The 12,899-nt window shown below is 53.0% G+C and overlaps 5 non-coding genes and 1 pseudogene across 5 annotated transcripts; 2 read left to right on the top strand and 4 right to left on the bottom strand.

The window, feature by feature from the left end:
• Positions 1-5,741: 5,741 nt before the first annotated feature.
• trnad-guc (transfer RNA aspartic acid (anticodon GUC)) lies at positions 5,742-5,813 on the bottom strand. Its single transcript has one exon. It is a non-coding gene; the product is annotated as a tRNA-Asp (tRNA).
• Positions 5,814-6,331: 518 nt separating this feature from the next.
• trnag-ucc (transfer RNA glycine (anticodon UCC)) lies at positions 6,332-6,403 on the top strand. Its single transcript has one exon. It is a non-coding gene; the product is annotated as a tRNA-Gly (tRNA).
• Positions 6,404-7,937: 1,534 nt separating this feature from the next.
• On the top strand, positions 7,938-8,097 carry LOC127587287 (U1 spliceosomal RNA). Its single transcript, XR_007958768.1, has one exon. It is a non-coding gene; the product is annotated as a U1 spliceosomal RNA (small nuclear RNA).
• A 601-nt stretch (positions 8,098-8,698) lies between these two features.
• trnaa-ugc (transfer RNA alanine (anticodon UGC)) lies at positions 8,699-8,770 on the bottom strand. Its single transcript has one exon. It is a non-coding gene; the product is annotated as a tRNA-Ala (tRNA).
• A 755-nt stretch (positions 8,771-9,525) lies between these two features.
• On the bottom strand, positions 9,526-9,599 carry trnan-guu (transfer RNA asparagine (anticodon GUU)). The gene has a single exon. It is a non-coding gene; the product is annotated as a tRNA-Asn (tRNA).
• Positions 9,600-10,749: 1,150 nt separating this feature from the next.
• LOC127587286 (uncharacterized) lies at positions 10,750-10,874 on the bottom strand (annotated as a pseudogene).
• Positions 10,875-12,899: the final 2,025 nt, after the last annotated feature.

Here is a 12,899-nt window from a genome sequence, read left to right as displayed (position 1 = left end):
TCCCTCTGGGATTTGTTCAACAGCTTGCTGGCATCCATGTGGACCACATCATGTACACTCTCCTCATCAACTCTCCTGAAAAAAAATCAACATACCAGTTCCAACCTTCCCATCTCAAAGTGCTACTGACTGTCCTCAAGAACCATTCTGTGCCCATAGAACATGGAAATGTACAGCACAGACAGGCCCTTCTGCCCACGATGTTGTGCCGACGTAATGAAACATCATTAAATGCCGAAGTAAACTAATCCCTGCTGCCTACACAATGTCCATATTCCTCCATTCATGTCCCTATCCAAGAATCTCATAAATGCTGGTATCGTATCTGCCTCCACCACCACCCCTGGCAGCACATTCCTCACACCCACCACTCTCTGTGTAAAAAAAACTTGCCCCGCACTTCTCCTTTGAACTTGCCCCCTCTCACCTTAAACACATGCCCTCTAGTGTTAGACATGTTGATCCTGGGAGAAAGATACTGGCAGGCAACTCCATCTCTGCCTCTCATAATCTTAGGAACTTTGATCAGGTCTCTCCTCAGTCTCCACCGCTCCAGAGAAAACCACCCAAGTTTGTTCACTGTACCTCAGAGCATGTGACAATAATAAACCAATTTATCAATGTAGCACATGCCCTCTCATCCAGACAGCATCCTGGTAAACCTCTTCTGCACCCTCTCCAAAGCCTCCACATCCTTCCTGTAATGGGGCGACCAGAACTGAATGCAATACTCCAGATGCAGCTGAACCAGAGTTTTATAAAACTGCAACATAACTTCCTGACTCTTGAACTTAGTGCCTCGACTAATGAAGGCATGCTTGCGTACACCTTCTTTGCCACCTGATCAACTTGTGCAGCCTCTTTCAGGGAGCTATGGACATGAACACCAAGATTCCTCAATGCATCAACACTGTTAATGGTCCTGCCATTTACAGTGTACTGTCCCTTTACATTTGACATCCCAAAGTGCAACACCACTCACTTAAACTCGGTCTGCTGATTCTACACCGACTTCAGCAACTCATCTATATCCCACTGGATCCTTTGGCAATCTTCAACACTATCCACAACACCACCAATCTTTCTATCATCTGTGAACTTACTAACCCACCCATCCACGTTTCCAGACATGGAACTCCCACCAGAATAAACCCCATTGACCACCGCCCTCTGTCTTCCATGGGTAAACCCACTCCAAATCCAAGCATCCAGTTCTGTGCCATTCTCAGTGGTGATTCCTGCCGTCCCTCAGAACTCCCCCCAGTAGTTCCCCAGCACTGCTGTGACGGTGACCGGCCTGTAATAACTCAGTCTGTCCCTGTCTCCCTCTGTAACCACCGATACCACGTCAGCAGCCCTCCAGTCCTCCGGCACCCCACCTGTAGCCAGAGAGGGCTGGGAAATGATGGGCAGGGTCTCTATTTCCACCCACGCTGCTCTGAACAGCCCGGGACGTGTTTATCAGGGCCGCTGAATTCTCTGTGTGTAAAGGTGCTGAACAATGTTTCTTCCCTCTGATCCGTCCCACTCCTCCTGCTCCTGTTCCGCATGTTCTCATTCAGCCCCTCGTGTCTGCTCCACCGGTAAATGAGGTCACGGCTGGTCTTTGACCTCAGCACCACCCTCCTGCACTACCCACAGGTACAACGACTCCCTGGATGACTAAATATCTCCCAGAAACTATCAGTCTCAGCCCTGAATATACTGAAATCTGGGTCTCCACAGTCCACAGGTCAGGAACATCAAGGTGAACCTTCCTCTGATGAAGGAAGCAGCTTCTGGACTTTGTCCTCGAAGCTCGAAGTGACCTTCACTGCAGACCCCTCAGACAGCAGAAACACCCTCCCTGTATCCGGTCTGTCACATCCTCCAACAATTCTGCGAGACCCCATTGGATCTCCCCTTCTTCTCCTTAACCCCAGAGAATACAGGCCCAGCCCACTCACTGTCCCCTCACACAGGGGACCTGCCCTCCCTGCAACCAGTCCAGTCAGTGTGGGGAACAGTCACTGCACTCCCTCTGTTGCAGGTAGATCCTTCCTGAGGTAGTGAGACCAGACCTGGACACAATGTTCAAGCTGCGCTCTCACCAGGGCCCCATATAATCCCAGTGAGACATCTCTACTCCTGCTCTCCAATCCTCCTGCATCACAGGACAAAATCCTGTCGGCCTCCCTAATGCCCTGCTGTCCCTGCATGGTCACTGCCAGTGGTTTGTTTACAAGGACACCCAGGTCCCTCTGAACATTTCACTCTGTCCCCATGGAAAAAGTTCTCTCCTTTTCCGTGTTTCCTCTGGGAGTGGATGAGCTCACATTTCCCCACATTCTGTTCCATCTGCCCCGTCCTCACCCATTCACTTATCCTGTCTACACCCCAAACCCTCTCTGCAACCTTCTCACTGCTGACACTGCCCCCCAGCTCTGCAACACCAGCAGCCTTAGAGTCACAGAGTTATACAGCACGGAAACAGGCCCTTCAGCCCAACTCGTCCATGCCGACCAAGTGGCCTTCCTGGACTGTTCCCATTTGCCTGCATTTGGCCCACATCCCCGTAAACCTTTCCTCTCCATGGAACTGTCCAAATGCCTTTAAAATGTTGTAACCGTACCCGCCTGTACCACCTCTTCTGACAGCTCGTTCCATAGACGTACCACGTTCTGTGTGATAAACCTGCCCACAGGTCCCTATTCAATCTTTCCTCTCTCACTTTATACCAATGCCTCTGGTTTTGGACTCCCCTCCACTCACCTCGGAAAAGACATTGGCTGTTCACCTGACCTATGTCCTCCATGGTTTATTAACCTCCCTGAGGTCACCAAACACTTCAGCGGGAAAAAATATCTTAGTCTATCCAACCTCTCCTCTTCACGCAGGCCGTCAAGTCCCAGTAACATCCTCAAATCTCCTTTGCACCCTCTCCAGTTGAATGACCTGCGTCTGACAGCAGGACACCCAGAACTGTACGCAGTGCTCCAAATGCAGCTTTCCCAATGGCGTTTACAGCTGCAACATGATGTCCCAGTTCCGGTATCCCAATATTCTGACCGATGAAGGCAAGCATGTCAAATGCCTTCTTCACCACCCTGTCTACCTGTGTTACCACTTTGAAGAATGAGGTACCAGCACCCCGAGGTCTCTCCATTCTACAACACTCCCAGGGCGGTTTGCCTTACCAAGATGCAACATCTCACATTTATCTGCCGTTCTCAGCCCACTGACCCAGTTGACCAAAGTCCCTTTATAATCTCATATAAAATGTCATCACTGTACCACTATCCCACCCATTTTACTCTCATCTGCAAACTTACTAACAGTGCCACCTACACTCTCATCCAAATCTTTCATAGAAACGATGAACCACAGCAGACCCAGCGCTGATCCCTGCGGCACACCACTGGTCACGTTACACTAGTCTGAACAACATCACAACCCGCTGTCTCCTACCATCCATTTGAGCTAGCTGAACCTGGGTCCCATGTGATCTAACATTGCAGACTATCCAACCATGCGGGATCTTGTCAAAGGCCTTGCTTAAGCCCATGCAGACAACGTCTACCACACCTCCCTCATCTTCCTGGTCACCTCTTCAAATCACTCGACTAAATTCAAGAGACACAATTTCCCCCACACAGAGATATGCTGACTATCCATAATCAGTCCTGCCTTTCCAATATGCATGTCCATCCTGTCTCTCAGAATCCCTGCCAATAACTTACCCACTGATTGGCCTTTTGCTGTTTTCATACAGAATGTGGTTCGTATATGGAATGAGCTGCCAGAAGAGGTGGTACAGGCAGGTGCAGTTACAACATTTATAAGGCATTTGGACAGTTCCACGGAGAGGAAAGGTTTACAGGGATGTGGGCCAAATGCAGGCAAATGGGAACAGTTCAGGTAGGTTACTTCGTCCCCTCCAATAACTGACCCACCGATTAGCCTTGAACCTTCAATATTAGCCTCACCAGTCTATAGTTCCCTGGCTTTTCCTTGCAGCCTTTCTGAAATAAAGGCACAACTTTAGTCACCCACCAGTGTTCCAGTACCTCACCTGCAGCTATTGGTGACACAAACATCTCTGCATGTGTTCCCACAATTTCTTCCAGAGCTTCCCACAATATCTGAGGAGACAGGCCTCGGGGATTTATCTACCTTGATGCATTTTAAGACCCCCAACACCTCGTCTAATGAGGTCTCTGTTAATGGTTCCCGAGCATCCATGTCCATCTCTACGGTAAATACAGATGAGAAATATTTGTTAAGGCCCTCGCCCATCTCCTGTGGTTACACACACATTTGACTTGGTTAATCTTTAAGGAGCAGTTTTTCTCTTTTGCTTTTACCTGTTGTATTGGAAATGTGTGTCTGGGCCTTGGGCTCAGTGTGGGACTGAATGTCTCTGCTGTCTGACACTGTGGAACTGATGAGCTGTTGGTGTCTCTGTGCTCTGTAACGTACCTGGTGTGTGAGAGACGGAGCGGCTGCTCTGTTCCTTGTGCCTCGGGAGGAGGGAAACATCAGAGTTGATTGAAGTCTCTCCCTGTGGGAAGGAGAAGGAAACGGGATCAGTGAGGGAGAGGTAAAAGGCAGACGGCTGTGTGAAGCGGCCGGTGCAGCCAGTGCCAGTGTGTGAGGCCGCTGCAGGGCTGCAGCTCTCAGCTTCTGCCGACCAGCAGAGGGCGGCAGCTCCGCACCAAGTGAGGGACACACACACCGCCACATCCCGGCACGGATCCAGGAATGGGACTGCCCATGGAGCAGGGAGATTTACACAGCTCGCATTTCCACTCACCTCTCCCGTGGGACTCGCCGCTCAACAGGAGCAAAACCGCCGCTGTTTCAATTGTGTCCCCCACACTTCTCACCAGAAGCCTGCAACTGACGGTCTTTGCAAAACTGCCCCCACCCTGAGTGTCCGGCTCTGTGTCCACTGCTCACTGTCCAGTAACAACACACACGGGGAGAACTGGAACCAGACCGGGGACTTTCCCTCCTGGTCTGGGGAGAAGGAAGCAGCAGTGACCGTCAGCGGCAGCTCCTCCCCAGCCCTGCCCACCCCAGCCAGGGACCGGCCTCTCCCTCCCCACTCACTCCATGTTCCGGGCCCAGTCACTGCTCCACTCCGCCTCTTCCCCCCAGCCGCCGCCTCCACTGCCCCGGGTCCGGACTCCATGCCGATCCCTGAGCCCATCTGCGGAGCGGCTCCCAGAGCGATGCGCTGCTGGAAGGAGGCTGCTGTCAGCGCCCTGCCCCCGGGCCCGGGAGCTCTCCATTCCCGGCTGCTTTAAACACGCTCCCGCCGCTCGCTGAGGGAATGGCTCTCCTAGGCGGAGCTGCAGCACACGGCGCATGTGCTCTGCCGCCCGCTGTCAATCAGGGCCAGGGGCGGGGCTACACGGCGCAGCCGGAACCTTTCCCCAGTTCACTTTGATCAGAGTCTGAGCGAAGGGTCCGGGGCTGGGGGAGGGACAGGGCGGCTTTACACCCGGGACCCTCCGCTGTAAAACATGTCCACTTGGGATCGTTCTCTGCAAAGTGTGTCAGCTGTTTCTGAGGTCTGAACGCAAGGTCCCTTCTTCTCGGGAGACCCTCCCGTCCCGGGCTCACTGCAGACCGGCCTGTTCCACATTCCGGATATAATATGAACTGATCACTGCGACACCAAACGCTTTGTCGCTTTTACATTTCATTTTCAAAAATTCTCTGGTATTTCCAGTTAACCTTGAAAGCAGAAAATCCGTCTCCCCGTCGGGGAATTGAACCCCGGTCTCCCGCGTGACAGGCGGGGATACTGACCACTATACTAACGAGGAACCGGCAGGAGTATGTGATCTGTCATGCCGATGTCAGTGTACTGGATGGTTTACAGCATCACCCCCGTGTTTACTCGTTGACTGTTAACAGGTATCTTTCAGACACCAACTCAGTGTGTGACTGGAGGGGTCTCAGGATTCTCCACCGATTCAGTCACTTATTGTGTTCAAGGACTGGCCGGAGGTGGGGCTCCCACTAGGGCCGAGCTGCTTGTGGTTGGAAAGGAATATCAGGATTTATTGTTCTAGTTGAGTTATGTGTGAGGCAGGAAACGATTTGTAACCCTCTGACTATCTCAGGGATCGACTCTCGCTTCGGTCCGATCCTGGGTGAATAATCACTGGGAGCTGTGTGACTCCGGTCTGTTGGAGGGTGGCGACATCAACTGGACGGAACAGGGACTGCAGCAGAGTGAGGAATGAGCCGTCAGAAAGCAGCTCGGGGACTGGTGATCGAGTCACAGAGTCAAACAGCACTGGAGACGGTTCAGCACCCGCATCTCCTGCAGCATCACGGAGCGATGGTGGTATAGTGGTGAGCATAGCTGCCTTCCAAGCAGTTGACCCGGGTTCGATTCCCGGCCATCGCAGGTTGTCGATATTTAATCTCCTCACAACACGATCTGTGCAGAACACGAGGGGCCGAGCGGTCTGCTGCTGCTAACCCGCGTGCGGCTTCCTGGATTCGATCAGTGAGTGTCAGGGAGATCCCATCGCTGTTCCATTAGTTATTGTTCACTGTGGGCAGGTCAGTGGATCAGGGATGGAATTCCCGTCCCCCGCCTTTTCCCGGGAAATCGATGAACGGATCAGTGCAGCTTCCTGCTGTCACTCTGTCTCAGATCCCCACAACAACCGAGGACACATCCCAGCATGTCCCAGGTGACGTGTTCACACTGAGTGACGTCAGTGTGTTCACCCCCGCTCTCTGTCTGTGTTCACCCTGTGGGATCTCTCCCCTCACTCTCCCTCCGTTCCCAGAGGAACTTTAACCCGCTCTTCTCCATTCACAGATGTAATATAGAGTCACAGGGTCATGCAGCACGGAAACCAGCCCTTTGGTCCATCATGTCCATGCTGACCATCAAGTACCAATCCAGAATAATCTCTCCTACAGCACTGAGTCCATTGCCTTCAGTGCCTTGGTGATTCCAGGGCTCGTCTGGATACTTGTCAAACACCGCGAGAGTCCCTGCCTCCAGCACCCACTCAGGGGGAGGGTTCCAGATCCCAACCACCTTCTTCGTCAGGAACTTCTTCCTCTGATGCCCTCCGGTGAAAACATGTCTGCAATGGGGAGAAGTTCCTCACCATCTCCGCCCCTGATAATATGAGATAACTCTGCAATGGTTCCCGTCACCCTCATCCGCTCCAGGGACAAACACCACAATCTGTCCAGTTCCTGCTCATAACTGAAACGCTCCACCTCAGACATCATCCAGTTGATTATCCCCCGCACCCTCTCCTGTCCAGCCAGGGCTTCCGTCAGCCCCTCTGCTCGACGAGAATATCCTATTTTTATGGCTGACCGGGCCGGTTTGTTTTATTTTGTTTCCCATCTTTTGTGTCTGTGTGTAAGAAGTTTGGATTCTCTCTTCATTGGTAAATTGCTGTTTCCGACGAGGTAAATAGCAGCGGATGGTTTCGATCCATCGACCTCTGGGTTATGGGCCCAGCACGCTGCCGCTGCGCCACTCTGCTGGTGGGTAAACATTGTGTGATGTTGCTGCGCTGTGAATGTTCCGCCGTCCCTTCGATCAGTTTTATTTGTCGTTTCTTCTCCCTCGCTGACTTCTCTTTCTTTCCTGACATTTCCCTTCTGTCTCTCTTCCCGTCTCTCTGTCTTCCTTTCCCTGTTCCTTATTTCCTGCCCCATCCTGTGCAGTCTGTGCTCTCTCCCGGTCGGATACCTCGTTCACGACATTTCAGCAATGACTGTGTTTGACATGATTTCATTGACCCTGTTACTGCGGCCCTGCTGTCGGACATTCTGTTCATCTTCCCCGCTGTGTCCGTGTTCCAGATATAACGGTCGGCGAATTAACGGTTTCTCTAACTCTATGAGTAACGCGGCCGGACCGGGCAGTGACAGGTGGGGAGAAGCGGGGTGCCGCAGGGTCCAGTGTACTGACCTGGCAGGCCAGTGACGGGGATCACAAGGCTGTTCTCCCGGGCTGAGACTCGCCCACTGCACTCCGGGTGTGCTGACACCTGCCGTGTCCCAAATGTGGGACACCCGACTGTAAAATGTGTGGTGGTGGGGACTGTGTTCGCGCTCTCCCTGATCTTCAGTCAAACCTAGAATTACATTCGGCTTGTTCTGACCTTATTCCCCGAATGTCCTTTGTCGCCTGTGGTAACGGAGACGTTCAGCGTTCAGAACGGGACTGATGCTGCCGCCCGTCTCGTCAATTCTATCGCCTCCGCCTCTCCAAATGACAGTTCAGTCTCCTGATCTTTCAGCTGCACAATCTGTTGTCCGCTGAGACCTCCGACCTGCTCTCTGCCCCGCCGAGGCTTTGTACCTGAGCCGGCAAAGGCGAGTTTAAGACTCTCCCACATGGGACGGTTTAGTAACAGGCCGGCGTGTGGTTATCCGACCCGTGTCCCGAGCCCCGAGCTTCACTCTGGCACAAAACGACCGTTCTTCATCCCCGGAGATAATTTCTCCTCACTCCGTGTCTTTGCCAGTAAGACTCAGATCCAGAAACTGTATCAATGAAAGGTTGATACTAACCAAAGAGGAGGATGTCTGGGAGATGGCCGAAAGATTGGTAGTGATTTATCCCTGTTAGACGTGACTTTCCCAGCTCTCTGGGGCTCGGGGCAGCATCGCGTTTCTCCAGGAATTGCCGCGCATTCTTCAAAATGCAATCTCACCAGCGTGGAGATGCCGGGGATTGAACCCGGGACCTCATACATGCAAAGCATGCGCTCTCCCACTGAGCTACATCCCCGATACAAGGGAGCAGTATTTGACAGACAAGCGACTGCGGATGCTGGAATCTGGAGCAACCAGCAATCTGCTGGAGGAACTCAGCGGTCGAGCAGCATCTGTGAGAGGAAAGGAATTGTCGCCGTTTTAGGTGGAAACCCTGCCACAGGACTGACGTAGGGAATTGATGCGGGGATTTGACTGGAAACGTCGACATTCCTTTCCCCTCAGGCGCTGCTCGACCCGCTGAGTTCCTGCAGCAGATTGTTTGCTGTGGTAGCTTTAGAAGCAAGATCACCACCACCCCCCCCCCCCCACCGCCTTCCGCGGCGACCCCCGTGTTTCTCCCGCTGGGCATAAATCATTGCCATTGAAACATAACTGATAGCAGCTGGCTCAGGCCATTCGGCCCCTCGTGTCTGCTCCCCCGTTCAGTAAGTTCATGGCTGATCATCCAAATTCACTTCTCTGTTCCATCTTTTCACCTCCCTCTGGATAACGTCAGATATTATTCACAGTCGCACTGAATGATCAAAGTCCAGAAAACAAACAAATGAAGCATAAAATTAGACCCAATAAGTTCCAGGGACGTTGCTTTATGAAACTCGCACATCCCGGTGAAATGGAAGCGAAACATCCGGACTCCCGGACGTGAGACCCCGCAGATAGGGCTCCCACTGAGCCCAGTGAGGCAGCAGCAGGGAGCGGCCGCCTCCGGACAGCGCAGTGTTACCCATCTGACAGTGACACGCACAGCAAAAGCTGCCGGATCGCCAGCGTCCCTGGGTGGGCTCGAACCACCAACCTTACGGTTAACAGCCGAACGCGCTGACCGATTGCGCCACAGAGACACCCTGAAGGAAGCGGGAATAAATGGGCCGTTCCCTGGATGGGAGGCGGTGACCAGGGACCAGGGATCCGGCTTTTCACAACCTGCGTCAATGGTTTGGATCAGGGAGTCACGGACAACATGAAACAGAAAATGATGGAAATACTCAGCGGATCGGGCAGCATCTGTGGAGACAGAAACAGAGGTAACGTTTCAAGTCGCCAGGTGAAGGGTCTTCGACCGGGTTGTGAAGAGGATGCGGAGAGGCTTCAGGGGGATATCGACAGGCGAAGGGAATGGGTGACGGTACAGCGGATGGGAAGTAATGAGGACCATTGTGAGGTGCTTCTGAAACAGGTTTTTACTTACTGGCTCGCGATAGAAAGGTGTTGGTGTCCTGAGGATCCCGGGTGTCCTTGTACACAAAACACTGACCATTCACATGCAGTGTCGGTGAGCAAGCGGGAATGCAAACGGTACGTCGGTCTTTATTGCAGAGAGTTTTGGTATCGGAGTAAGCACGTCTCACTGGAATTATACAGGACCCTCGTGAGATGGGACCGTAATATTGGGACATACGAATCAGGAGCAGGAGTAGGCCACTCGGCCCCCCGGTCAGCTCCTCCATTCCTTGAGACCACGACTGATCTCATTGGATCCCCGCCTTACCCGGTGACCATTCACCCCTTGCTGATTAACCAATTATCCACCTTTGCCTTTAAAATATTGACAGACTCTGCTTCCACCGCCCTTTGAGGAAGGGAGATCCAAAGAGTCCAGGCCTCCTGTGTACAGGTGCGGCCCCTACCTGAGGAAGGACACACCTGTGACCGAAGGAGTGCAGCAATGGTTTACCAGTTTGTCCTGTGAGGAGAGGTTCAGCAGCGTGGGCCGACACTCTCTGGAATTCAGTGAATGAGAGGTGATCCCATTGCTCCTCACACACTCAGGTTCGGTATCAGAGCCAATGAATGAACCTTACAGATCAGTAAGGAGGCCGTTTGGGTGTTTCCTGTCGGGAAGGAGCAGGATGGAGCAGTTGCACAGCTGTGTTGGACCGGTCCTGATCAATACAGAGATCCATCTCCATGTCAAGAAATACCAGCAACTGACAGTTGGAAACATACACAAACAGCATTGTATCTGTTGTTAAATGACAGCAGGACAACCAGTCAGAAAACGTTTTCTCCCTGTACCACCCCCTGTAAAAGGTGAAGGGAACGGCCCTCAGTGTCTCAAAGTCCTTGTGTCAAGCAACACGGACAGACCGTTTCCCGCTCAGGAGAAAACGGCTCAAGATACGATCGCCTACGTGCAGGACAGAGGGGTGGACACCTGCCTGGTCAGCTTGGACAAGGAGAAGGCCTTCGACAGGATATCACACACGTACATGTTGGACGTGCTCTCCAAAATTGGCTTTGGGGAGGGAGGGATCAGGAATTGGATCCAACTGCTCTACACAGACATCCGTAGTGCAGTCCAAATCAATGGGTGGGAAACAGACAGCTTCCCCATCAAGTCTGGAGTCAGGCAGGGCTGCCTGACTCCCGACCCTTGTTCGTGTGCTGTATAGAACCCTTTGCCGAATCCATCAGGAAGGACGAGAGCATCAGAAGGGTGACGTTACCAGGCAGCGGAGGCAACCAGGTGAAAACCTCCTTGTACATGGACGACGTCGCCGTCTTCTGCTCAGACCCGGGGTCAGTCAGCAGACTGATCAGCATCTGCGACCAGTTTGAGTTGGCATCAGGGGCCAGAGTCAACCGCGCGAAGAGCTAGGCCATGCTCTTCGGCAAGTGGCCCGACCGATCCATCGTCCCCTTCACCGTCAGGCCTGACTATCTGAAGGTGCTGGGGATCTGGTTTCGAGGGGCCTGGGCGTGCAACAAAAATTGGCGGGAGCGGATTGGGAAGGTGAAGCAGAAACTGGGACTGTGGGAACGGCGCTCCCTATCGATAACCGGGAAGAACCTGGTCATCAGGTGTGAGGTGCTCTCAGGGCTGCTGTACTTGGCGCAGGTCTGGCCTGTTCCTCGCTCCTCCTGCTTGGAAATCACACGTGCCGTTTTCCGGTTCATCTGGGGATCCAAGATGGAGCGGGTCCGACGGGTCACCATGCACAAGTCCCTGGACAATGGGGGTAAAGGGGTCCCCAGTGTCACCCTTCATCCTGATGACCACCTTCGTCTGTGGCTGCATCAGGCTGTGCGTGGAACCCAAGTACTTGGGCACCAAGTGTCTACGTACCGAGGTTCTACCTGTCCCTCCTGTTGCGAAGGATAGGCCTGGCCTCGTTGCCACACGGCGTCCCAGTCAGCTAGACGTTGCCGCACTACCTGTCCTTCGTGGAAAAGTTCTTCCGGACCAATCCCTTGGACCACAAGTCCATCAGGAAGTGATCAGCACGGAACATCCTGCAGACACTGCAGGAGAATGACTCGATGGACACGGTGGGGTGGTTCCCTGAGCAGACTGTCCAGACCATCTGGCAGAATGCCTTATCGCCAGAACTCACCAACAAGCACCAAGACCTCGCTTGGCTGGCGGTGAGAGGGGCCCTCCCAGTAATATCCGTCCTGCGCGGTTGGGGCATCACCCCCAGCGCGCGCTGCCCCCGGGAGGACTGCGCCGGGGACGAGACGGTCGCCCTCCTCTTGGCGGGCTGTGGGTTTGCGAGGAGGGTGTGGCGAAAGATGCAAGGGTCCTTGTCACGGTTCATCCCCAGCAACAGCGTAACAGAGGATTCTCCGATCTACGGGCTGTTCCCGGGAACACACGAAAAGACGGACATCAAATGCTGCTGGAAGGTCATCAACTCGGTGAAAGACGTCCTTTGGTCTGCCCGAAAATTGTTGGTCTCCCAGCACTGCGAGATGTCCGTAGGGGAAAGCTGCCGACTGGCACATTCCAGGCTGCAGGAGTACGTGCTGAGGGACGCACTGAAGCTGGGCGCAGCCAGCGCGAGGGCTTGGTGGGGAAGGACGACAGTTTAGGGTTCTTCTGCCACAGGAGAAGGAGGGAAGGGGTCAGGCGAGGAAGCCACTCAAATGTTGTAAATATGGGATTGGGGTATCACCCCAGGGAGCCACACGTGTGGCATCGGTGTTGTGTTTTTTATATAGAAGAAAGTAACACTAAGAATTGAACTGTAGACGAATGTAAAGGTTTGAAGAGTTTTATTATTGTATACAGTTTCTTTTATTATGAATAAAGTTTATTTTGAATACAAAAACACCTCCTCGTGGTTCCAGACAGAAATTTTTGCTGCACAATTTCTCTTCTTACTTGTTTTATTCATCATTTTATTTTATTTGCATTCATG

The sequence above is a fragment of the Pristis pectinata genome, chromosome 39, assembly GCF_009764475.1.
Source record: "Pristis pectinata isolate sPriPec2 chromosome 39, sPriPec2.1.pri, whole genome shotgun sequence".
Classification (NCBI taxonomy): Eukaryota; Metazoa; Chordata; class Chondrichthyes; order Rhinopristiformes; family Pristidae; genus Pristis; species Pristis pectinata.
This window is presented reverse-complemented; position numbering and strand designations above follow the sequence as displayed.